Source organism: Canis aureus, chromosome 5, assembly GCF_053574225.1.
Source record: "Canis aureus isolate CA01 chromosome 5, VMU_Caureus_v.1.0, whole genome shotgun sequence".
In the NCBI taxonomy this organism is placed as follows: Eukaryota; Metazoa; Chordata; class Mammalia; order Carnivora; family Canidae; genus Canis; species Canis aureus.
In genome coordinates, this window is record NC_135615.1 from 23,325,437 (window position 1) to 23,351,248 (window position 25,812).

Consider the following 25,812-nt stretch of genomic DNA (forward strand, 5'->3'; position numbering starts at 1 on the left):
ATCCAGCAGAGGTGCTAACAGAAGCCTGTAGCCCTCAGCACGTGACTGTGAATAATGAGCAGGACCACAGCTGGGCAGGCACTGTAAGGATCCCAGGATGGAGCAGTCAGAGCATTTTGTTTTGTCTAATCTGGAACCCCCATTGGATTTCTCACTGAACCGGAGATCGAACAGATATGAAAATCAGGCTCATTTCCTACTTCCCTCTCCAGAGGGAAATTGAATTTAGACTCCTAAGAGATGGAACATGATCTTGGAGGCTCTGCGTCACTAACTTGCTGAGTGACCCAGGGTGACCAGGGTCTGCGTGGTCAGAAGGAAATGGAAGTTCACACGTGGGTGTGGATATGCTGTATCCCACATCTGCAGATGAGATGGAGCCACCCTTTAGGGATAAGTGCTGAGACCGATGGTCATTCCTAGGGGCATCCATTTAAAGCACACGGTATACCCTCAACAGGTGAATGAAGTGGTGGGCTCCGTAAATGCACTTAAATCCATTGAGTTACACCCTAAAGTTAATCACAGATGAGCAGAGTGAACATTCTCTACGAGGAGAGGGCATGCGGTGTACTCAGAGGAAGGGAAGGAAATCCAGGACACAGTTATTTAGGGCAAGGATATTTCCTATGATTTATTTACAGGGTTTAGCTCACCTGGGATCTCATTAAAGCTCCCAACACTTAGGTATAGGGCTTCAACCAAGAATCAACATCTAACATACCGAGCAAAGGGGCATTATGCAGACACAAAAGCTGCCAGATTTCATGCTCTTAGATGACGCAGATAATGCAAGTAAGAATATTAATAGCATATGTTTTATTAAACACACGCTCCGTGCCCAAAGCTCCACATACATAATGCAGTACAATCCTCAGAGCAAACCTACTGAGTGGGAGCCTGAGAGAAGTTTAGAACTCGTTCGCCTAAGGCGACACAACTAGTAAGTTGTTGACTTGTGGTTGAAAACTAGGCAGTCCAGTGCCGTAGTCTGCACTGCAAACCACAAGAACGGTTGATTCTAGGCATCTTTGGGCAAGAAAGTGGATCCTAACCCTCGTTCCAGCCTTCTAGGTAGACAGATAAGGAATGCCCTGCCCCAAGACTCAGCTGACTTGTTCAAAGCCCTGGGCTAACCACAAGGATCATGGTAAAAATAGAATCCTTACATAACTGTTGTAATAGTATATATCCAGAATTATGTCAGATTAGCAAATTGGGGGTGCCTGGGTGGCTCAGCTGATTAAGCATCTGCCTTCAGCTCAGGTCATGGTCTCAGGGTCCTGGGATCAAGTCCCACATCAGGCTCCCTGCTCAGTAGGGAGCCTGCTTCTCTTTCTCCGTCTATGTACACACTCTCTCTGTCTCAAATAAATAAATAAATCTTAAAAAAAAAAAAAGATTAGCAAACTGGAGGCCAGCAGTGACCAAGTTATGCCCATCATTGGATGGAGACTACCTCCATGGGTCTGCAGAGCTCTGCTTGGGTGGTAATGATTTTAAAGGACAGGGTCAGTGTCGGGTAGCGATCAGCAAAACTGTCACATAGCTGAATATTCTCTTTGGTGCTTCCTGTTTCCTTTTCCTTCCTCCAGCTCCCCCTCCACCCATCCACTCCACCAGAAACCAGTTCCAAGATGCTTCTTCCTAGGAGTCCTTCACTGACTGATTTCTGCTTTGGCTCCAAATTAAGCCTCAGTGGACAGAACACACTGGAGGCTTTGGAGACAGACACCCATTGAAATGTGCCCCTTTCTGGGTGTGGACTTTTGGCAAGTTACTCAATGTTTCTGAGCCTCAATTTCTGGTTCTACACAATGGGAATTAATAATACCCACTCTGTAGTGTTGCCTCGAGGATTGTAGAGGATGCACATGGTGTGCCCAGCACCACGCAGTAAATATGAGCAATGAGGACAGTGATGATGATGAGTAGCTAGTCCCATTTTAGCTGTTAACTGTTTGCAAGGGAATTTCTTTGTAAGGGACACAGGGGGCCATTCTCTGAAGATTCTAAAGATGCTCTCTTCTCCCTCCACTGCATGGCCCCCCTTCTAACAGAACTCTAGACCAAAACTGGCCTCGGGCGTCCTGGCCTCTACTTAGGATCAGCTGTTCAGACCATACTGTTTATTTGCTTCGTTTTGGATTTTTTCTTAAAGGTTTTATTTATTTATTCCTGAGAGACACAGAGAGAGAGGCAGAGAAGCAGACTCCCTGCAGGGAGCCTGACGTGGGACTCGATCCCAGGACTCTGGGATCACGACCTGAACCAAAGGCAGACATTCAACCATCTAGCCACCCAGATGCCCCTGTTTTGAATTTTTGAGGCACTAAAAGTAGAATAGGAGAAAAGACCCAGGGAGATCTTCTCAAGAACACACCCAAGAAGGTGAAAGAATATAAACAAAGGGAGTTCTTTAGGCTTCTGCAAGCCAATGCCAGAACAATTTAGTCACTAGGTAGACATGAAAAGGAGAGATGGAAGGACAACCATGTTAAGATAGAAATTATCCCCGCTGGATTACTTACGCATTTTGATTAGGTCTCCACAAACACAGGAATCTTTAGAACATATTGCAGGCATTCCAAAAAAGCTGGGCTTTGATGTTGGCGTGTTAGCATCATGAGCGGCCCGAGCCCATTTACGAGAGACAGAGCCTACTTACAGTTTCAGATTGGCCATAATTTAGGCCGCCTTTATTAAGACAATTATATGGAATTGCTTATAAACACTGGTCAAATGCTGTTCTCAGCCATCACAGTCTCTTCTCCTGCTTTTTTATTAGCAAGATGGATTTAATTATAAAAATCTATTGAGTTTATCACAACGCTCGGCCAAAAGAAAGTGATAAAGCAAAATTAAATACACCGTGTACAGATTAATACATTTTGAGGACTTGGGATGCAATGCAGTTCTTAAAACAAACAAAGCATTGCCATGATTTCTACCTGTGAGGAATTGCCAGTGGAGTGACGAATATAGGCATATGTGGAAATGCATATGATAAAGTGCTACACTCTACAGATACACATGGGCTCTCTGGGAGCGATGGAGGGGGGCCTCCCAAGCGCTTCCCAGAAAGTGTGAAGAGCAAGGGGGGGTAGGTGAAGGGAGAAGAGGGAGGCCTCCTGAGCAGAAGTGCAGTGTGAGCAAGACAGGGGACCTGCATGTGCTTCTCGCCTGCTGGGAGGTGGCAAGCAGGGAAGGGGCTGCACAGGCAGGAGAGAGTGGTAAGCAAAAGGAAGATAGGGGTGTGCCCTCCCATGTCCCAGCCCCAGCCGGTGCCTACTGATGAATATATACCAAGGCAGGCGCTTTACCCCTGGTGTTTTACCCCTGGTGCAAGAGCAGATGTTTTCAGAATGCAGCAACATGTTCCTATTTCATTTTTGATAGGGAGGTGACCAGATAGGAAGGGTGTCCATCAGAATTATATTCTTTTATTTTTAAAGATTTTATTTACTTATTGGAGAGAGTGCATGCACATGTGCACACACGTGAGTACCTGAGTGGGGGGAGGGACAGAGGGAGAGGGAGAAGCAGACCCCCGCTGAGCAGGGAGCAGGATGGGAGACTTGATCCAAGGACCACGGGATATGACCTGAGCCGAAGGCGGATGCTTAACCAATTGAGCCATCCAGGTGCCCCTGGCAGAAATAGACTCTTTAAACCATAATTCTTGGGCAGCCTGGGTGACTCAGTGGTTTAGCACCACCTTGGGCCCAGGGCCTAATCCTGGAGACCCAGGATCCAGTCCCATGTCGGGCTCCCTGCGTGGAGCCTGCTTCTCCCTCTGCCTGTGTCTCTGCCTCTCTGTGTGTCTCTCATGAATAAATAAATAAATAAAATCTTTAAAAATAAATAAATAATAAACCACAATTCTACATCTGACAATGTTCATTCATTCATCGAGTCATCCCTTCAACGAATATTTATTGAACGTTTAATATGTGCTAGGGACTGTTTTAGCTGAGTAGAGTCAGTAATAAACAAAACAGACATAAATCCTTGCTCTCCTGGGAGGGACAGGTAATAGAGCACATAAGTGAATAAGTTGTATACAGACGTTAGAAGGTGATTAGGACAATCAAGAATAAAACAGGGAAGACATTAGGGTGAAGGGTAGTAGCAGGAGGGCAAGTGGGACGAATTGCCATTTATAAGGAAGATGGTCATAGATCACTGGGATTTGGAGCATTTAAAGAATTGAGCAATACAGTATGAAAGGAAAACCTCCTCCCATTCCTCTGTATTAAAAAGGAAAAAAAAAAAAAGATGGTCAGAAAAGATCTCATTAAGAAAAGATCTCACTGGGACGCCTGGGTGGCTCAGCAGTTGAGCGTCTGCCTTTGGATCAGGGCATGGTCCCGGGATGCCAGGATTGAGTCCCATATCAGGCTCCCTGCATGGAGCCTGCTTCTCCCTCTGCCTGTGTCTCTGCCTGTCTCTCATGAATACATAAATAAAATCTTAAAAAAAAAATCTCACTAATAAGGTAACATTTGAGCAGAGATCTGAAAAAAAAAAAAATGCTGCCTTGCTTCTCCTGATATCTGGGGAAGTGCATTCCAGGCAGAAGGAAGTGCAAAGGCCCTGGGGCTAGAAAGCCTGAAGAGTAGGGACTATAGCAGGGAGGCCAGGGTGCCTGGAGCAAAGTCAAGGTCAAAGTGGAAGAATAATATCCACTCAGCTGACCAGCAGAATCAACAACACAGGAACTTGTTAGAAATGTAAATTATTATACCTCCCAACCTCCTACTCAGACTATGAATCAGAAATCAGGTGTGTGTGTGGGGGGAGGTGAGACCCAGCATCGTTTTGACAGCCTTCCAGTTGCTCCTGATGCTGGCTTAAGTCTGAGAACCACGGTCTTAGAACTGGGTCCAGAGACCCCCCTCTTTCCCTACCTTTTTCATTTTCCAGCCAGATACCTCTTTTTGAGTTTTTTTTTTTAAGATTTTATTTGTTAATTTGAGAAAGAGAGAGAGAAAGAGAGAGAGAATGAGCAGTGGGGAGGGACAGAGGAAGAAGGAGAAGCAGATTCTCTGCTGAGCAGGGAGCCCAACATGGGACTCAGTCCTAGGACCTTCGGACCATGACCTGAGCCAAAGGCAGACCTCCAACTGACTGAGCCACCCAGGTGCCCCTGAGGGTTTTTTTTTGTTTTTTAAGATTTATTTATTTATTTAAGAGAGAAAGAGAGCATGAGCAGGAGGGGTAGAGGGAGAGGAGAAGAGAATCTCCAGCAGACTCTGGTTGAGCTCTGAGTCTGACGCAGGGCTCCATATCAAAATCTTGAGATCATTACCTGAGCCAAAAGCAAGAGTCAGACGCCTGACTGCGCCACCCAGGTGCCCCTCTATTGGAGCTCTGATTGTATGTATCCAATCTCCATCTCAACAGGTAGCTGAACCAGCTTCCTATTTGGGGTATGAGAACTCTAGAAATTTGCTACACTGAACTAACCAAATTCATAATGTGAACTAGGACAATTCTTTGCCATAATAATTGGGGGTAGGTCAAATTCGGTTTTGGTAGCTGAATAAATTGTCCTATCACAAACATGACAGCTTCCAACCCCATGTCAACTCCAAGAAACTGATATGCCTTTTTCTCCCTGGGGCTCAGGTGTCCATGTTCTCATGAATCCTGGGGCTCTTCCTCCCACACAGATTCATCATTTCAATATCTTCTTATTGCTTGCCTACAAGATTGATTGATTGATGCCACCGGCACATAAAGCCGCCACACTATGAGAAGTTACAACTAGAAACAGAATACTTGCTGAATTTTTTTTCCATTCAATCTCACAAATATTTCTGTGACTTCCTTTATAATGAGACAATGGGCCAACAAATAAATAATAGGTATTGAGTTCCAGCTGATAGACATTGTGCTAGGCACTATAAGGAATGCAAAGCCATCACATGCTTGAAATTGGCAGGTAAGATGAGTGTTAATAAGACCAACTCTGAACTTAGGTGGCCAGGGTTTGCTAACTGGCTGTTGTGTACTTACCAGGGATAGGACCTGAGGTGAGTTGTAAAACCTCCCTGTGCCAGGGTGCCTGGGTGGCTCAGTCTGTTAAGTGTCTGACTTCGGCTTAGGTCATGATCTCAGGGTCCTGGGATCAAATCCCGCATGGGACTCTGTGCTCAATGGGGAATCTGTTGGAGATTCTCTCCTGCCTCTCCCCTTGCTCATCCCTTCTCTCCCTCCCTCCCAAATTAGTAAAATCTTAAATAAATAAAACCTCTCTGTGCCTTAATTTCCTTCATCCTAAATGGTGTTAATAATAGTACCAACCTCATAGGGCTGGTGAGAAGATTAAACGAGGTTATATGTAAAGCACATAATCAGTTCTGGTGCTTGGTAAGTGCCGAGTGTTGACTATGGTTATTAATACCTATTTCTGAGTAAATAGAAAGGGTTGGGTGAGAGAGCTAATAATCTATGCATTTGAGCATGTTTCTAATGTACACCAGTTTCATGCGGTGGTACTCACTGTAATACAGCTGCTCCCGGGGGCTCCAAATTACATTAATTAGCTTGTGATGTTTTGATTGATTCTTGTCTGTGTTTCAGAAAGACTTACCCTGGGTTTTTGTTGCCCTGAGTTGAGGCGGTCAAAACCATGAATCCCAACCAGGAAAAAATAATAAGCAATAATCTAATGTAACGAGAACATAACAAGATTATAAAACATAGCTATTAAAAAAAACGATATTGCTATTTGAAAAAAATAACAAAGCGGCTATTAAATGATCTTCGTGTACCCCAGGGAACAGGGTTTTAAGTACTTGCTGTCAAGCGATGAAAGGAGATAGAATTCTTTCTTTTTGATTGAAGTGGTTCAGAATTGGCCTTGAATTAGGCAGAGTGAGGAGAAAAAAGGATTGGGTATAAAAATATAACAGGGTTCACTTAAGATCTCAAGCACTTCAACCTGCCCCAGAGGGGTCTTGCCGTATCCTTAAAATCTGGTTGGAGTATGGAAGGGAAAGAGGCAAAATGGAATGTAACTGTGTGTCCCCGTAGTTAGGAACTAATGTTTCAGTTCAAGTTTCGGTCACATCCATGTACCATCCAAGGCCAACCGTGATTCAGTCCATTATTAAGACCATGTATAAAGTAAATTTGCAGCCTTGCTCACCATGATTGTTAATATATAGATGTGGGAGTCAAGCATGAAAGATGAGGGCTTAGAGTCATAAAAGGATGACTTTGGGTTCAAATCCAATTAACAGAATCACCTTAGCGAGTTACTTGACCTTTTCAAGGCCCCAAGTGCCTCATCTGTAGAAAGGGAACAAAAATAGTTTCCATCCCATAGGAATCTTGGGATGATGAAAAGAATCAATGTTTGGAAAGTTCAGAGCACTGTGCCTGGTACAGAGGACGTATTCATAATAATGTCAGATATCATCATCAGTTGTATGGTTGTGAAAATCTTTGGTATGTGTTGAACCCATAGTCTTTGTATGGCTGGAGATAGATAGTATCATCAGGCTCATTGTTTAAAAGGTGAGGAAATGGGCACCAAAGAGTTAAGAGACTCATTGAAGGTGACACTGGACCTTCTGGGTGGGAGTCCAGGGCTATTCCATGTTACTGGAACAGATTATGTGGCCCAGACCCAGACCTATGCCCACACTGGCATCTGTCCTCAGCAAGGCAGTGACACAAAGGCAGAAGTATGGGCCATTTTCTTCACCACTAGTGGTGATCTGGCCAAGACCTGAACTGAGGAACCTTCTGCCAATAGCCCATTTACCGCCCAGAATTTGTTTTGGAAAGCTGTGACTTCAGATCCCAGAGTTAAGAACCGGATACTTTTTTCACTAGTGTAGCAAGTATAATTTTTGCTCTGCGACTCTGGGTGTATAAAACGTCACACTAACTACTTCTCTAAACCCAGGGAAATCTGACTACATTTTCCTTCCCCCTCCCCCAGCTCCCATTGTACTTTAAAAAAAGGGGTCTCTTGTTTATCAATCCAGCATAGTTGCCACTAGATGCTCAGTGCCCAAGAACTCAAGGAGCATTTTAAAGTCAAAGACTCCATCCCTGGGGGGGCCAAACCCCAAGATCCTTTGCTGTGCCTAAAAGACACCTCTTAGAACTTAGTACCCCAGTACACCCAGTGTCTGCATGCTGTCGGATGTCTGGCGCCCTCTTGGGGCACTACACAGACGAGTAAGGGCCTCTCCAATTACAGATGTTACTCCTTTCCTTCTGGCGGTGCTGCTGCCTCTCTCCATCCCCTATTTCCAAGCCTCAGAACACCTCTCCACTCTTTGAGAGTTCAGCCCTTTTCAAAATAAAATTCCCCAAACTCTATGCAAGAGGCAAGGGGAACTCCAGACATTCAAGTCTCAAAATCCTGCTCACCCTGTGGAAGGGCAAAGGAAAAGTAGTTCTCCTTCTCCTTTCTGAATCTTCTCAGGCAGGGAAAGGAAACACAAAGGCAAATGTCCAGAAATCAGCCTGCCACGTTTCTTTTCCTTTTTTTTCGGAATTAGGCTCTTCAAAAAGTATTAAACTCAGGCTGAAAATGGAAACACTATATTCTTTCATCAAGACTGCATGTTAGGGCTGGCCGATGGACGGACACTTTGCAAAGATCCTTTGATTCTCTATGCCTTTGCAAGTAACTGCCTGAATTCTTGGTGGTGGAATCAGCTGCTCTTCGGAAAACAAACCATTACAGAATTCCGACTGGCAAGGCTTGCCATCCATCAATTCCAAGGATCACCACTGGTGAGACAGAGGAGGATAAATTTCCTTCATATGTCCATTAACTTCCAAATAATTTAAGTTTGAATTTTATCTCATTCATCAAGTTTTACCATGGCCTAGTTCTCTAGGCACTTAAATTCTTCAAATACAATTTTCTTCTTCTTCTTCTTTTTTTTTTTTTTTTTTTTTTTTTTTTTTTTTTTTTTTAGCCTTTCTCAGTCTGTGCCCCAAACACATAAGGCATAGGGGGTGGTAAAGAGATCTTGTGCCAGGACTAGCCCAGGCCATGAGGACAGAGTGAGAATAAAACACATAAAGGCCCTCCCAGGGCTTATGCTTATACAGTTAGGCCCTCTCCTAAGTGTTTTACGTACAGTGATTCATTTCATCCTCATAACAACCTTACTATCCTCATTTCAAAGATGAGAAAACTGAGGCCCAGAGAGGTTAAGAAACTTGCCTAAGGCTACACAGCTAGCAAGTGGCCAAGGCAAGATTCAAGGCCAGGCAGTCTGAGCACTTAACACAGGGCTATGAACACAGATTGTGGTTAAGTGTTAAAAGGAAATATAGAGGATAATGATACAAAGACTACCTGGTGGGGAGCGGGTGGGGGGATTTTCCATGTGTTGATCAGGAAAGGTTATCTAGGAGGCAGCAGTGTTTGAGCTAAAATCTGAAGGAAGACAAGAATCCAGCTATACAAAGAGTGGGGCTGGGATGGCAGATGAGTATTCCAGGCAGAAGGAACAAGAGATGCAAAAAAGCCAGGAGCAGAAAGAGTCTCTTAAAGGCAGAAATGTGGCCCATGCAACAAAGCAGAATAACATGTGATGGGTATGGAGGAGATGCTTTCAGGAGCGAGGAGAAGCCACGCTTAGTCACAGGGATTATGACATGATCGGAGTTGTTTCTGAAGTCACCTGCTGCTAGGTGACAAGGGGATGAGAATATAGGGGACTTAGAAGAGGGTTTTGTAGCTGAGGATACGGGGTGACATGGACCCTGGTGGTATCAGGTGGCAAGAGATAAGGCTGGATGGATCAGGAGGGCCTGGTGCTCAGGACATTCTGGCCATCTAAGGAAGTGTGGGCTTTATTCTGAAGAACCAGAGAAGCCCTGAACAGGTTGAAGCAAAGAAGTCCCATGCTCAGATCTGAGTTCTAGGAGAATGAGCAGAGCTGGTGTGACAAGGTGTTGGAGGGACGAGTCCACAGTCCAGTTAGGAGGCTGCTGGGGACCTCATAGCGAAAGGTAAGGGGGACTCATTGAGGCTGAGGCTGGGGCTATTCATTCAGCAAAGACTAACGTCACCAGGCATGGTTGGATCAAGTCAGGCAAGGGGCTGCTCTCGACGAATTTTCCAGAGCCATCTATGAGGACAGGCTTGGTGATAGTGTGAGTATAAGGAATGAGAGAAAGGAAAAAAGATAAAAGACCCCTGTAGCCCTGTTCCTGGCATTTGGGGTGGGGGGGAGGAGGGAAGCCTGCTCAGAAAGATGGGGAACCCGGAAAGAGGATTTGCCAATGGGATAAGTTCAGGTCAGGACAAATAAACAGTTCCATTGGCCAAGGTGGAAAAGCAGCAGGTAGATGGAGAAGCAACCTAATGACTCTTCGAAGGATGGGAACTAAGTACCCCAAGAGAAAGGTCTGAGCACTATCACCCCTTCACTAGCTGATGCAGTCAAAACAGATCAGCGCTGGAAATGCTCTTCCAAAGAAATAGCCTTCCCTCTGAGGGACTCAACTATATCATGAGAGAATCGGGCTTTGCATTAGAGTGACCTTCAGGGACTCCTAAAGTACAGGAACATCCCATTTAATCACAGCTTTCTGTGACTCAGATTCAGATAATCAAGTGTCCCCAGTCACGAGTCTGTGATGACAACAGGTTGAAATAAAATAGATAATCCTTATGACAGGTGTGTGTTCCCCTTTCCCCAATGCTAACCGTATACAGATTCCCTTCTGTTGGCTCTGAGACCTCCGGAACTGCCAGCAATTTCCACCAGAGATCTTTAGAGAAAAAATACCCAAACTGTGCCTAGAAGGAGTTAATTTTGGGTCAGAGGGCGAGAGAGACTGCAGTGTTTCTTTTTATTACGAATTTTTAAGTCTTTGCTCCCGCCAGTGTCAGGGAAATAACGGTGCTAGATCTAACAGATCCTTCAACTGTGGTGAAAGGGGAAGTCATCTCTCCCTGAAAGGATGGATGGATGGATGGATGGATGGATGGATGGATGGATGGAGGGGGAGATGTTGGGATTTCAAGCGATGCGTAAACTCTAGGGAAAGATTTTACCCCTGAGACAAGCCGGCTTTCCCACCCAGAATAAGCGGGTGCTCCTGTCTGCCTCTCCCTTTATTTTATCAAACCATGTTTTGACAATTCCTGGAAAAAAAAAAAAAAAAAAAAGAACGTGTCTAGGGCAAACTGAGCTGCCGAAGCAATAAACATTTAGACACGTAACGAGCATTGAGTTATTGTTCTTGGTAGGGATACTCTGAGTTTGTTTCTCCTTTTTGGAAAGAGAACGTGTCAGCCAGTCTCCCTCCCCCAGGCCTCTCGAAGTGCGGGTCTCCCTGTCCCCGTCACCGCTGCGAATCCTTGACAATAGCCCCAAGACTAGGTCACCTCGCAGGAACCCCCACGTCCAGAGCTGAGGGAGATAAAGACCCCAAACAACCGGCCGGCCCCGCGGGGTGGGGGCCCCCGGAGGGTGCGGCGGGCGGGGGCGCGGGGGACGCCGCGTTCCGGGACCCCGCTCCTGCTCCTCCTGCTCCTCCTGCTCCTCCTCCTCCTCCGCTCGCCCGCCCCGCGCGGCCCCTCGGGCTCGGGCCGCTCGCGGGACCCGACTTGGCCCCGGCTGCGTGCGCGGCGGCGGCGAGGAGCCCGAGGCTGGGCCGGCCCGGGGCGCCCCCGCCCCCCTCCCCGGCGCGCACTGTCCCCGGCGCCTGCCGCAGCCCCCGCTGGCCGCCTGCAGCGCGCGGGGGGCCGGGGGCGCGCCGGGGGCGGGGCGGGGCGCGGGGCGGGGCGGGGCGGCGGGAGGGCGGCGGGAGGGCGCCCCGCAGCACGCGGCGGGCCGGGCGGGGCGGGGGCGGCGGGCGCCCCGGCGCGGGGCCAGGCTCGGCGTGAGCGGCGCGAGCGGGCGATGGGCTGACGGCGGACCGGCGGCGGGGCGGGGCGGGGCGGGGGCCGGGCGGCGGCGGCGGCGGCGGCGGCGGGGCGGGGCGGGGGCGCGCGGGGACCCGGCGGGGCGGCTGCGGGCGCCGCGGCGGAGGCGGAGGCGGAGGCGGAGGCGGAGGCGCGGGGCGCGGGGCGCGGATGCCGCCTGCTAGGCCGCGGGCCTGCGCGCCCCGGGGCGAATGGGACGCCGGTTTCGGGGGATCCGCCGCTGCAAACCCGAAGTTCCTCGGCTCCTAGCGAAGCGCAACAAATAAAAGGTAATGTGTCTTTGTTCCCCGGCCGCGACTGCTGGCGGGCGGTTGGTTATGCTGCACTTCTGTGCCCGATTTTACATGCTGGGCCGGTGAAAGGGACGTGACACCTCTTCACTGGAAGCGTAGAGTATTTAATGTCGCGGATGTGACATTTTTCTTTCTCTTTTTTCAATGCACACCCCACGTGCGGCACCTACTACACTCCCTTCTGCTACCCGCCCCCTCCCCCATACACTTTCTCTGGCATCTCAACCTCACGCTGTCTTGAATTTTCCCAGGGAGAAAGGAGAGGGCATCGCTGAAAGCAGACCTGGGTGGGATTTTATTTCATTTTATTTTGTAAGAAAAACCATTTTTATGAAAGTGACAGGGGAGTCCTGTCCTGTGGGTGCCCGAGGGGCAGGAGGCAGGCAGATGATCCTGCTAAAACAGATTGCTCTTTTACATTCCAAATGGCTGCAGCAAGTTTGATGCATAGAGACAGGGGGAGGAGAACAGCAGGAAACCCTCTTCGGTACGCGGTCATTTAAAAATGACCAAACGCGATGCTTCTGCGTTGCAGACACAAGCCCAGACGTTCGTGCCTATTGCATCTCGAAAAGATGAACCGGTCCTGCAGTTTGAAAGCTGCGTGGGCCGCCCCTGTGTAATCAGGAACTCGGTGCCTTTCTCCAATACCTTGCGAGCAGAGTAACTGCTCAGTAGATTCAAGCAGATTCTGCAAAATTTCCGAGGGATGGCCCTTCTAATAATAGCTCTGGCGGTGGTTTCCTAATAGACATACTCATTCTGAATGATGCAGCCATGCCAGTCTGCCGGAAGCTCAGCTTGCTGAGCGAGGCGATCCAATGCCGGTAAAGGACTCCCTGACCCCACCGTGAATGGATGAGGCTTTCTCCCCTATGAATGGAACATCCCAGTAGAGGCTGCTAGCGCTGGTCTGGCGTCTTTCAGTTTGAATCCGCACAGCTTCTGCTGAGAGGGATTCACAGAACACCTAAGGCAGGCACGTTTCTAAATCTGAGCTTCTCAGTGGTGACAGCCTCGGCAGTATTGGAGTAGCTGCTGGCCTATCCTTACACACCTGGTCTGGCTGACTTGGTCTGCATTTACCCGATTGGTCTAAGTCAGGGTTTAGAGCAGCTGCTTAGACACCTCTTCTGGCTCAGCATCCCCTAAGTCTCATTCTTTTCCAACAGAGTGATTGCCAGGTGTGGGAAAGCACCAGCCAGAGAGCCAGGAGCAAACTTCTGACTTCATCCAGGGAAGCCACTGCCAACCCTGGGGAAGTACTTCAGGCATTGGATGCAAAAATCGATACCTTGTATTTACTGGAACTTAGCTGTGTGTGCCATCTTGAAAATGTGCGACAAAGTGTGGACATTATAGTGGACAAGGGAGGACGCATTTCACTGTTTTGTTTCTGGTGTCTACATCGCTTCGTGTTCATTCATAGCGTTTGACCCCATTTCTTTGGAGTCTGACTTGGATAAGGCCAGAAGGCCAGACTGTCAGATCAGCAGAAATCTAATTCTGATTCTCAAAGTGTCACTTATCTCCTGCAACCCAGAGTATCAGGGGCTGAGCCACTTCCTTTTGGCCGAGGGAACCATTCTGCCGCAAATGAAATCTGGATTTATTTAAGGCACAACGGGAATGATGGTCATGCAGCAAATAGATTGGAATCCATTTGGTCCTGAGAGGTTAAATAGCCACAGTTAATGTAATTGGAAACAATATTTGGACTTGCTCTGAAATCAATACTATATTGTCTTGCCGATGAATAGAATGTTGCCTCCTGATAACTTGGAATGAAGTTTTGCCTGATGTACAAAGTTGTGCGAGTAGGAGTAACCTTATAGAAAAAAAAAAAAAAGGAAGATTAAAGTCTTCTTGTATTAAAGGGAAGCACTGTTCTTAGAAATGAGGATCAGAAAATCCCTCCACCCTCTTTTGTTCTGACCAAGTGTGATCTGCCGCTGCCATTGCTGTATTCTCTTTGGCACTTGTCTTGAACTAATTTTATTAATAAGACTTGTTATTTATGGCATAGGGCCTCTTGGTGATTTGCAGATGCTGTTGCCAAGTCCCCTGATAGCCTGGCAGGTGGCTAGTGCCATTAGCATTATCTTGTCGTTGGGGAAACTGAGGCCCCTTGAGGTTCTGTGAGTCGCTGATTTCATAATCCATGAGAAGTGCACCTCAGATGTGTACAGTGCTTAGTTTTGTTTTGTTTTTTGTTTTTTTTTTAAGATTTTATTCATTCATTCGTGAGAGACACACACACACAGAGAGAGAGGCAGAGACACAGGCAGAGGGAGAAGCAGTCTTCATGCAGGGAGCCCGATGTGGGACTTGATCCCGAGACTCCAAGATCACACCCTGGGCTGGAGGCGGCGCTAAACCGCTGGGCCACCCAGGGATCCCCGATAGTGCTCAGTTTTATTATAACAACAAAGTTACAGGCTGAGGTCAGAGAACAAGCCAAGAAGAGTGAGTCCTTTCTTGAGTTCTGGAACTGGGGGAAGGCTCTGTAGACTACTGGGTTTGCCAGCGTTTGTCAGGATGGGGCCCTAGAATCAACCTCGATGAGTTGAGGGAAAAAATGTGATGGGTTTGCAGTGGGAAAGGCAGTGAGAGATGAAGGTCCAGGAAATCTTGTATGAGGGGACCTGCCAGTACCAGTGTGCTTCAATCAGTGTGGGATGGAGTAAGACCTCTTCTGCAGGAGATCAATCCTGACTTTACTGCCTACGTGTACCACTTGTGTTCACGTTATTGGGGGTGTGTGTGTGTGTAAGACACAGTTCTACTCACATGCCATATACTATCTGTTATAAGGGTTGCGATTAGCCTAACACTGAATGAACAAGTGATTTCAAATATAAAGTTTTGATCTTAGACAATTTTGAATACATAAATACTTCTTTTTAAAAAAAAAAAGAAAAAGAAAAAGAAGGACTAGTACAGCCTCTGGAGAATTTCTAGTTTAATAGGTCAAAATGAGAAGTAGACAGGATCACGGTTAAAGAACTCTTGAGGCCATTTTAATCCACTCTCTACACAGTATCAGAATGGAGAAGTCTGGATTCAGTGATGACTTCAGTTCACATCTTCTGTTTTCTAGATTCCACCTGCTGGGTCAGTAAAATTTTGGCAGAAATTGATTTAGGCTTATTCATAGTGAAAATCTTAACTTATCTCAGTTAGAGATGGTTTCTGAGACCTCACAGGAACATAATAAGCCTTGGGATAAAGATCTTCCAATGTTTTTTCAAACTTAAGTCCCCAAAAACCCTCATCCCTTGAGCAAAGGCACCTCAGGCTCATATTCCCTGATGACCTCCCCACGACACTGGTTGTTTATCGCACCTTCCTGCTTCTGATTCTTTGCTGTCCATTTCTTTCTGAAAAATAATGAAAGTAACGAAAGACGTTACTGGAGTTGAAGTGAGAAACGGAGTAACGGGGATCATTCCCTCAGTTGCATAGGATACACAGATACTTGAACTTAAGGCAGTAAGCAAGAGTGGAGACAGTAAAGACAGTAAAGAATCCAGGGGAGGAGGCCACTGTTAGGGAGTGGTGGGATTTGCATATTTTACCTTGTTTTCATTGAAGCCCTTTTCGGACTGTGGTACCTTGGTCTTTTCCTTTTTATTTTTCTCCCAAGACATCTAATCTGAAAAAGCTGGTACAGTAGTAGCTCTTGGAGCTCTGAGCTTCAGGGTCACCAATGCACACACAGGCCTGCTGGTTTCACTGCTTTGCCCTGCAAGAAGTTTTCTGAATCAGCATAAAACTGGCTTATCAGAAAGTCTCTCCACAGCAATTTCCTCTCCTTCCCTAAATCCATCAGCTCCCACCCTTTCCTGTGTCCCAGGCGATCAGCATGTCTTTCTTGTATAAGGAATAATTTGGACACACTCTTACACTTATGGCAGTCAGTTCCACCACTAGAAGCATCGCCCTAAGAATATTGATCATTACGCCTCTCTTCCTCTCAGAGAAGATGATCAGAGCTTTTGCTCCTAGTTAGTGAATTGCATTAATGCTTATTTAGGTGCTTGTGTGTGTGTGTGTGTGTGTGTATGTGTATATGTGTTCAGCTCACAATTGTATCGGTGGAAATTAGGGATTTTTTCCCCCCAAAAAGAAGTATTTTTCTCTTTGAAGATGGAAATTACTGCCAAGAATCAAGACCATGGTTATTGGAAGGAATGTGCAAAATAGAAGGGATCTGGTTTAGCTCAGTGGCCTTATTATTACCAAAGAATAAAGAAAAATAGCCAAATAAAAATCAAGGCTGGTAGCCACAGTGGGAACCGAGTGAGTAGGTACAGGCCTAGTTAACTGATTCAGACATGCAGCATCTAGGCTCTAGCTTGTGAGGCTAGATCTCCATCATCTGTGGTGGTTTCTGGTTTTTGTTTTAAAGTTGGAGCCCTGGCCATTCCAGGATGCAATATAAGAAGAAACTTGTTGTCTAAGGTCAAGAATATCTGTACCTGCACACCCTCCTCCCAAACTCTGATTCCAATCCCATGGGTCTTCTAGTAAGAGCAATTATTTGCCAGTCCATGGTTCACTGAATGCTCACTGCATTGGACTCCTTGATCATGATGGGCACTCAGTGGATCCTGCTGGAATAAGTAAATCCGGGAGTGACTTTATTATGCCATGCTCCCACGTGGATATAGTTAGGCATCTTCAGGACACCCTGTGGCCTAAAGTATAATGGATCCTGTTGGGTCATCCTGTGTCTACCTTGTCCTAGTCTATCCTGTGGCTCGGCCTCTCTTTCAGAGTTGGTCAGGCCTTGCCAGCCATAGGGCCAGAAGTCTTGGTACGGATGCAGAACACAAAACCTTTTAACAATAATTTTCACTTCAAATTAGCCAAAAGCTGTCCCCCCAAACTTAAACCTACAGCTCCACAGTTTCCATCAAGATGAGCCTGTTCTTCTCATGATTCAGTCTTCTTTGCAGGGCTTTTGCCTTCTTTGTCCTTGCTGTATGAAGAATGCATGAAAAAAAAGGCGTGTAATGGGGAATTAGATTGATAATGCATGACAGCAAATGGAAATGATGATCGGAGAGTTGCCAGGCTGTGCCATTCATAACCATAAAATGCACAATTATGCTCTCACCACATGCCTGCGAACAAGTGTATAGAAGTGACAAACCCAAACTAGGAAACCGAATAGTGTGGAGCCATCTGGAGCTGGGCAGTTATACCTACAGCCTGAGCTGAGGAATGCCGGGCTGGCTTCCCCATTCCTCTGCTCTTGCTGGCTACCCCCAATACGCATCAGCTACTCATTTCTCTGTGGCTCGGGGTGTTGGGGGGCGGACAAGAACCAGATTGGAGCTGAACACAATGGAGAGCAGTGTCCTGCCTTCTGAATCCTCTTTTATTGGGAGGGTTGAGTGTTTTGTAACAGAGTAACTACAGAGTGACCAGTAACACAGATGTAGCCTGCAGGTCTTGGCTGGAGGCAGAGGCCTTGAACCCAGCAGAGGAGCAGGGGCCGATATCACACTGAATGTTCAGTGCGGACTATGAACCACATGCAAACCCGATTTGGGGATTATCAGCCAGGTCAAAGATTTCAGAAAGATGGAGTTCTAGGAATGGGAAGGGAGTATATAGATCCTTTTAACAGCTGAGGAGAGCCTTACAGGTGTTCAGGGACCTTGCCAGGGCTTCAGTTACAGCACCAAGACCAAAGTCCCCAGCATCTGACAAGGATTTAGATGGGGCATGGAAGTATGGTGGGCAAAGAGTGGAGCCCGAGCCATTCCAAAGAGTGGAACCCGAGCCAGTGGGTTTGATTACCGGTTCCGCCTCTTGCTAGCTATGGGGCCTTGGGTGAGTTATTGAATCACTGAATCTCTCCAAACTTCATTTTTTTTTTTTATTGGCAAGAGAAGTTACATTCAAAGGTGAGACACACTCTGTGAAACACCTAGGACACAAATATGAGAGACCTTTAAAAAAGATATATTTATTTATTTATTCATGAGAGACACAGAGAGAAAGAGAGAGGCAGAGACACAGGCAGAGGGAGAAGCAGGCTCCATGCAGGGAGCCCAGTGCAGGACTCGATCCCGGGACTCCAGGATCACGCCCTGAGCCAATGGCAGGCGCTAAACTGCTGAGCCACCCAGGGATCCCCGAGAGACTTTTTTAGAATAAGTGATGTTGTCTTCATATCCTTGCCCCTCAGCCCCCACCCCCACCCCCAGCATGACTTGCTTATATCACTGGAGGGTTCAGCACTGCTAACTGCAGGGGCTTTAGAACACACAGTGGGGTGTGAGAAGGCCACTGGCCCTGGGAGTGGAGGTATGACTCGAGTAAGTGGCACCTCCTCACCTACGATCCTGAGACACATTTTGTAAAGAGAAAGTAGCAGAAGGGGAACAGCCATTGGCTCTGATGCTACATAAGTGTCACCTGACCTTCCAGAAAGACTTCTGCAGGTAAAGGCATCACCCCAGCAATCCTCACCTCTTAGGATGGAAAAGGCTTACTAAGAGTGGTCGGCATCCCTCCACATCCGTGAGACTCCGTTGAGTCTGGGAGGTTGATAGGGTTTGAGTGTGGGTTGGAGGTGGGGAAGGAAGAGAAGAGAGGTGATTCTGCTTTGGCACTGAAAATCAGAGGTTTTGGATTCTTCACTTTTCAAAAATGATTAGAAAGGGCTTTTATCTTGCAAAAGAATACTTCTTTTGCAAAAAGATGGTAATGCCATCTTTTTCTTCACAACAAAGGCAAAAAATCCAATCACTGTGTCACATTCTTTGATTACTTCCCATTCGTTGCCATTATTAGGAAGAATTTCGCCTTCTATTTACCTTCTTTATGTTTCACTCAAGTAATTAATGCAGAGACTGAATGGCAGAAACAAGCCTAGAATCTGAGTGTAGTCGATGCTTGTGGGGGCATTTTCTCATTGTACCTCCCACCTGAAAATAACTGGGAGTTTCTCTGTAGCATGAGAAACCAACATACCAATTTGCATAATATTCATCAGAAATTATTTAAGCTCTTAATAACCTTCTGGGTGTTAAATAAATCAGAATGAGAGATAGCCCATCTTCTGGAGGCAGATTCAGAAGGCACACAGGCTGCAGCATAAGAACATTAAATAAATATAAAAACAAGGGACGTATTTATAGAATGTCATAGCCTTATCCAGGACAAGGATATATTTTAGGTGCAGCCTCAGGGACACGCGCATGGAAGTAGTTTGCCTGGACAGTTTTATACTCTTGCCTTTGGTTTTCCGTTGGAAATGGGGGGAAAAGGCAGTGTGTGAGCACGTGTGCTTGTCTGACAGGCGGGAGCTAGGAGGCCCACGGCCCTGCCACGGCCCTGCAGGTTCCCCAGCGGCCCGGGGGCGACCAGGGGGACAGCACGCAGCATTGGCTCCTGCGCTTCTCCCCAGGCCCTCCCGAGGGGGGCCGCCTGTCACACTTGCTTTGGAGCGGCCAGTTCTCCATGTGGCTCTTTATCCATATTCTCTCAGTCTGGCTCACCCTCCGACAGAATTCCGGGGTGACCAAGGTGCTGCCCAGCCTCCCCTCCTACCAGCACGTGTACCCGTGTGGTGGTTTGGCTGCTGCTGCTCCTCCGCTCCATCAGGGCCCATCGTACTGGCGGCTAAGTTCTCGAAGCCTTTGCCATACGTCCCTCCAGCGCTTTGCTCCTGTGTTTCCTTCCCAGGTTCCTTCGGGGTGAGGTACACGGGGGACTGTAAGGTCCCCGCCTTCGCACGGGCACCGCCTCCCCACGCTCTCGCCGCCCCCCCCCCCCGCCTTCACTTCCCCCGGCCCCGGGACTCGCGTGGACCGGAGGGACCCACCGCAGCCTGGCAGCCCGCATCTCGGCCTGTCTGGGCCGCGCCGAGACACCAGGGGCCCGGGAGCTTAGAGGTGACAGACGTTGCCTCAGTTCTGGGGGCTGCGTGCCCGGGCAAGGCGCCTGCAGGTTCCGTGGCGGGTGAGGGCCGGCTCCCCGGTTCACAGGTGGCTCGCTCCACGCCACGTCCTCACGAGGCGGGAGGCATGAGTGAGCTCCCTGGGCGCTGACCTCCCCACCGAGGGCTGCACTCCCTGACCTAATCACCTCCCAGAGGCCTCGCTTCAAGAAACCGTCACCTGCAGGTTAGGACCCACGCCTGACTTTCTTCGGTGTGGGCGGGGAGGGGCAGGGGTGGCCGTCTTGGGCCCACCCACACAGCCACACACCCCCTCGCCTTTCCCCAAGCACGTTTGGCCTTTTCTGGATGTCAGCCTCCTGCTAATGCTCGTTCTTGGGCTTGAGCGGCCCCTGCCATCCCTCCTGGGCCTGGGACACCCCTACTGGCAGCTGCTACCTCCTGCTGTTCCCCCAGACAGAGCGCCTCTCCCTCCTTTATTCTCCCAAAGCATCCTGATGGCTCACTCCGCTTTGATCTCCTGAATGGGAATGGCCTGTTCATGTGTGTCGCCCACCTTTCTAAGGAAGGACCGTGTCGTATTTATCTTTGGTTCTGCAGCACCCAATATTATGTCTGACATTTGGTGGGTGCTCAAAAATATAAATGAGTAATTATTTGTTAGGTCACTCCGTGTCCCGTTTCGTTGCTTGTGTGCAAATGGCTAGAATGAGTTTTTCCCTGCGTAAGCCTGGGGTTTCACCCCTCAGAGAGAGCTCTTCTCTCTCTGCTTTTCAGCCGGGATATCTCTCTCTGGGTGTGCCTGTGTCAGAGGGCCAGGGAATAAGGATGGTACAGCACAACTGCCATCCTTTATACGAGGGCTGCTCTTGCAAAGCCCAGCTGGCAGGACGGCAGAAAGTACCTGAGCATCCCAGTCCTATCATCCAGTCGTTCGGTCAGCCATTCAACACACACCGAATGGTGTGCCGCTTATGTCCCAGGAATGTATCTTTGAGCAAAACTGATCAAGATTCTTGTCCCCAGGGAGCTTGAAGTCCAAGAGGAAGAGGCGGACAGCAAATGTAGTGAATTATAGGGTACACCAGAAGGCGGCCAATGCTATAGGGAAAAGAAAGCAGAGGCCAGAAAGTCTGGCAAGGTTACCATCTTAAATACAGGATCACAAGAGACTCTATGGAAAGGTGATATGTTTTTAAATTTTATTTATTTATTCATGAGAGAGAGAAAGAGACAGGCAGAGGCAGAGAAGTAGGCTCCATGCAGGGAGCCCAGTGCAGGACTCAATCCTGGGACTCCAGGATCACACTCTGGGCCAAAGGGAGGCACCAAACCGCTGAGCCACCAAAGAATCCCATGGAGAGGTGGTATTTTGAGCAGAGCTTTGAAGGATGTGAAGAGGTGAGCCACATGAATGCCTAGGGGGACATTCCAGGCAGATGAAGGAGCTCATCAAAGGCTCTGGGAGGGAAGAGTGATCCAGAGGGAATAGTAAGGAAATGAGTGTGGAAGGGCAGACTGAGTAGCGGGAGCATAGAGGTGGGTCTGTGTGGGGCCTTGAAGGTGTCTAGCTGAGGGGGTACGGGTTTGGGGAGCACCGTGGCCCCACTTGGGCTGCACAGGGATGCTTTGGGTACTGTGTAGGGCTAGACTATGAGGCCAGGAGGTGCCAGATGGGTGGCTGTTGTAAGAATCAGGCAAGTGACAAAGTGTTGATGAAGTGTTCTGGGTCTGGGTAATTTAGAGAGAACCAAGATTTTCTGATGTGCTGGGTGTGCAATGTGAGATGAAGAAGGAAATCCCCAACTGGGTCCTAAAGAACAGAATGTGGTGATGGAGTGGCTGTTATGAGCAGGGAAAGCTGTGGGTGGAGGTGGCTGAGGAAGAAGGTAGGTCAGCAGTTCTGTTTGGCACATGCTGAGTCTCAGATCTTAACAGATAGCTAAATGCAGATGTTGAGCGGGCGGGTTTGTACAGAATCACAGACAGGCCTGGGAAAGGTAGGCAGTCCAGGTGAAGATGCAAAGTGGGGCTCCGCCACCTAGAGATGATGTGTAACGATTCCAGGCCTCAATCCTGAATATGACATCTGGGGGAAAAACTGTAAGCACCAAACTTCAAATAAAAAGAATATAAGATACAAAGAAATGAACTGGGGCACCTGGGTGGCTCAGTCGGTTAAGCATCTGCCTTCAGCTCAGTCAGGATCCTGGAGTCGAGCCCTGGGATCGAGCCCTGGGTCATGCTCCCTGCTCAGTGGGAGCCTGCTTCTCCCTGCATGTGCTCTCTCTCTCAAATAAATAAGTAAAATCAGAAAAAAAGAAAGAAAGAGAGAGAGAGAGGGAGGGAGGGAGGGAAAGAGAAAGAAAGAAAGAAAGAAAGAAAGAAAGAAAGAAAGAAAGAAAGAAAGAAAAGAAGAAAAAAAGAAAAGAAGAAAAGAAAAGAAAAGAAAAGAAAAGAAAAGAAAAGAAAAAGAAGCAATTCCTGGAACATGAAGAGCTCTATGTACTCCTGAGGTAGAGCTCCTTCCATCCTCCTGAGGGTCTTTCTCTTTTCTGATATATGAAAAGAATATCTCTAACCTTTATGCTTTAATCAGATTTGTTGATAGGTCATTGACATGCATACAAGGAAACTGCATGTGTCCACAGCCATGAAGCCATCACCACCATCAAGAACTTGGAACTCCAAAATTTCAATCAGTGATCTTTCCCGAGACTCTTGTGTGTCTAAAGCTCTGTGACAGGTGTAAGAAAGATCTAAACTGTAGCCACTACCCCTGCCTCCTGTAATTTGTTCTGATGCAACATCCTGGCGTCCCCTACACAGTCCCCTCTTCTAAGGCCTGTGCTCTTCTAAAGGACGCTCAAGTTTGGTGACCACAGGGTTTGGAATGACCATTTGAGGGCGGTGCTACTGGTTAAATCAGGAAAGAGGAGAGATCAAGAACCCTGCTATCCTTTTGTCCGTTCTGATGCAAGCAAAAACACACCCCCCATTCCTCCTTCTGTGGAGACAGCCCAGACAGCAGGCTCAGTTCCATCCTTATTTTCTGTGTGTCCGCAACACAATAATTACCTCTCATCGAAAGCTTTGAGAAGTTTTTCTGTGTCTAATCAGAATTTTTTTTAAGATTTTATTTATTTATTCATGAGAGACACACAGAGAGAAGCAGAGACACAGACAGAGGGAGAAGCAGGCTCCATGGAAGGAGCCCAGTGTGGGACTCAATCCCGACCCTAGGATCACACCCTGAGCCAAAGGCAGATGCTCAACCACTGAGCCACCAGGCGTCCCATCCAATCAGAATTTTTTATTTGACTAGCAAATACAACATAACGTCTTTATTTCTGAACCGCTCACTGGTGTTATGTACCCCGGATATTTTTAGATCTACCATTTGCCAAACGGCCAGTGCATTTCAAGACACTATTATTTCCTGTGACAGCTTTTCTACGGGGCGGCTTGTGGACCGTGGGTTGAAAGGAGGGGTGAGGGACCCTCTTTGGTTTTGGAATCCTCTCCCTCCCTCCTCTGCACCCCCTCCATTTCCCTTCCTTTCCCAGCCTCTTGCCCCCTACCCCCACCCCTCCTTTTTAAGTGGTATTAAGGAAGAAATGGAACAGTTCTAGAAACTCGTCGTGTGCCGGGTGCTATGGCAGCAGAATGAGCCCCATGAGCAGGTCTCCAGGAGGGTCTGGGGTGGCTCATGGGGCAGCCAGCCAGTGTTGAAACCTCCAACAAGATGAACAGAGGAAGGGAGCCGCCAGCGCAGCTCCAGCTCGTGCAAGTGTGGAGAGTCCCTGCCAGGCCTCTCCAGCAGAATCCTTTCCAGAGAGCTCTGTTATGTAAATATCCAGTCAGCAGCCTGGATTGACTGCCCCATACAGATGTCATAGATAGCTGCAAAAACTTCCCTTAATGCAAGCACTTCAGGTTCCTAAGCTCTCCAGACACCTCTTTTATTGGGGCATTTGGCCAGGGAGGGTGAGAGCTTGCTGCTATCTCTAGAAGCTGGACGGTGGCTTTCTGGATGGAGTCATCTTGGTCTCCAGATGCACTTTGCTGGGATACCACTGGAAGTTTGGTCTGATTTAAGCATGCATCGCAAAAGGATCAGCTGTTGGGCTGGAATGCTTCCTTCCGAACCCGGAGGACTTGGCATCTGAGCCCTAGGCCCCTGGATTCAGATGTCACAGGCACAAGCGGCTGCTCTGTATCCCATGCAGGTTCTGTGAAAGCAGGTGGGCCATGCCGAAGAGGTGGCTTTCTCCCACTGTGTTTCAAGAGTCACCTAAGAAGGGAATTCCAAAGACCCAAGAATAGATATGCAGTAGCTTGCAGATGGTCTTGAATACTCTTTTCTGCCCCCTACATCCCCAGGGATAATGGAGAGTTTTCTGTAGTTATACACAAAGGAGATTGTTTATGTGAAGGAAAACCCATTCCCAAACTATGTGGCAAGAGGCCCCAGCTACCAGTGATGGCAGGTTGACAGCAGGGCTACTCATTTGACATGTGGTCCTGTATTTATGAAGAATGCAGGTGTTCTGTAGTCTGGGTTTTGGGGTATGTTCCTACAGAATAGGCAAATTAAAACATATCTCACTGAATGCAAAATTAAGTTGTATAGTACCTATATTTTGGAGTTGTCCTTGAAATGGCATATAAGGATATACGTTATTTGAATATATATTTGTTAATTCATATAAAAATATGTATTGAGTGGCTGTTATGATAGTCATGTGATTCTGTTTCAATCATAGATATATAATATCATTTTAACATCAACCAAATGCTTTCAGTAAAAATGTGATAACCCATTGCTTCATAAGACCCATGGTTGTAGTAGTGTGATCTCATCCCACTAATCACAATATAAGCAAAAATTGAAAACAAAATTTAATTTAAAATGACAGATTGAATTAGACATTGGAGCAAAATAGGCAAATTCATGTTACCAAGGAAATGTCATTGAGGTCCTTGGTTATTAAATACATGAATACCAATCCAGTGACAGACGCTTGTAACCAACCACTCTAGGCATCCTATTTTGAATAGAGGACGTCTGCTTGCATTATCTATACAAAGGGAATGGGTAGGGAAAAAAGGTAGAATAATGTGTTCGTGCCTAGCACTCTGCAGTGTGATTTTTTTAAAAAAACTCTTCTGAAGCAGGAAATGGATGTTGCCAACATTTGGTTCATCAAATGTAATATTGTAACAGGAGCATTATAAATAAATACATGGGGGCGCCTGGGTGGCTCAGTGATTGAGGGTCTGCCTTTGGCTCAGGTCGTGATCCCTGGGTCATGGGATCGAGTCCTGCATCTGGCTCCCCTGCAGGGAGCCTGCTTCTCCCTCTGCCTGTGTCTCTGCCTCTCTCTGTGTGTCTCTAATGAATAAATAAAAATCTTTAAAAAACAATTTTTTTAAATCTTTAAAAAATAAGTAAAGACATGAGCTATTAGAATGAACTTTTTTTTTTTTTTTTTTGAATTCTTGTCTGTAGTTGTGCACATATATCCGTAACATACCTTAGGGTGTGACTGTCCCGCCTTCCTCTGGAGTTCAGTAATCCTTTCTTACAGTGTCCCTGGCTAAAGGCCTTCTGGCCCCTTTCTGATCACATATAGTGATGATGGGGCAGCCCTTTCCATTTTGAGCAATAATGCTTGTTT

At 47.4% G+C, this 25,812-nt stretch overlaps 1 protein-coding gene and 1 long non-coding RNA gene across 16 annotated transcripts in view; one reads left to right on the forward strand and one right to left on the reverse strand.

Annotated features, from left to right (window-relative positions):
• Window positions 1-25,812, forward strand: part of FRMD4A (FERM domain containing 4A) — a 741,134-nt gene that overhangs the window by 508,473 nt on the left and 206,849 nt on the right. The window contains exon 1 of one of the 15 annotated variants that reach the window (XM_077897160.1): window positions 9,697-9,996. The exons of 13 other annotated variants lie outside the window; for them this stretch is intronic. The gene's annotated coding sequence lies outside the window, so the exon portion shown is untranslated. Of the gene's footprint in view, window positions 1-9,696; window positions 9,997-12,035; window positions 12,190-25,812 lie in introns of those variants that run through there. One more of the 15 variants, XM_077897161.1, reaches the window with a different exon arrangement.
• Window positions 15,218-15,993, reverse strand: LOC144313825 (uncharacterized). The gene is made up of 2 exons (XR_013379442.1): window positions 15,792-15,993; window positions 15,218-15,593 (listed from the first exon to the last, which is right to left on the reverse strand). It is a non-coding gene; the product is annotated as an uncharacterized LOC144313825 (long non-coding RNA).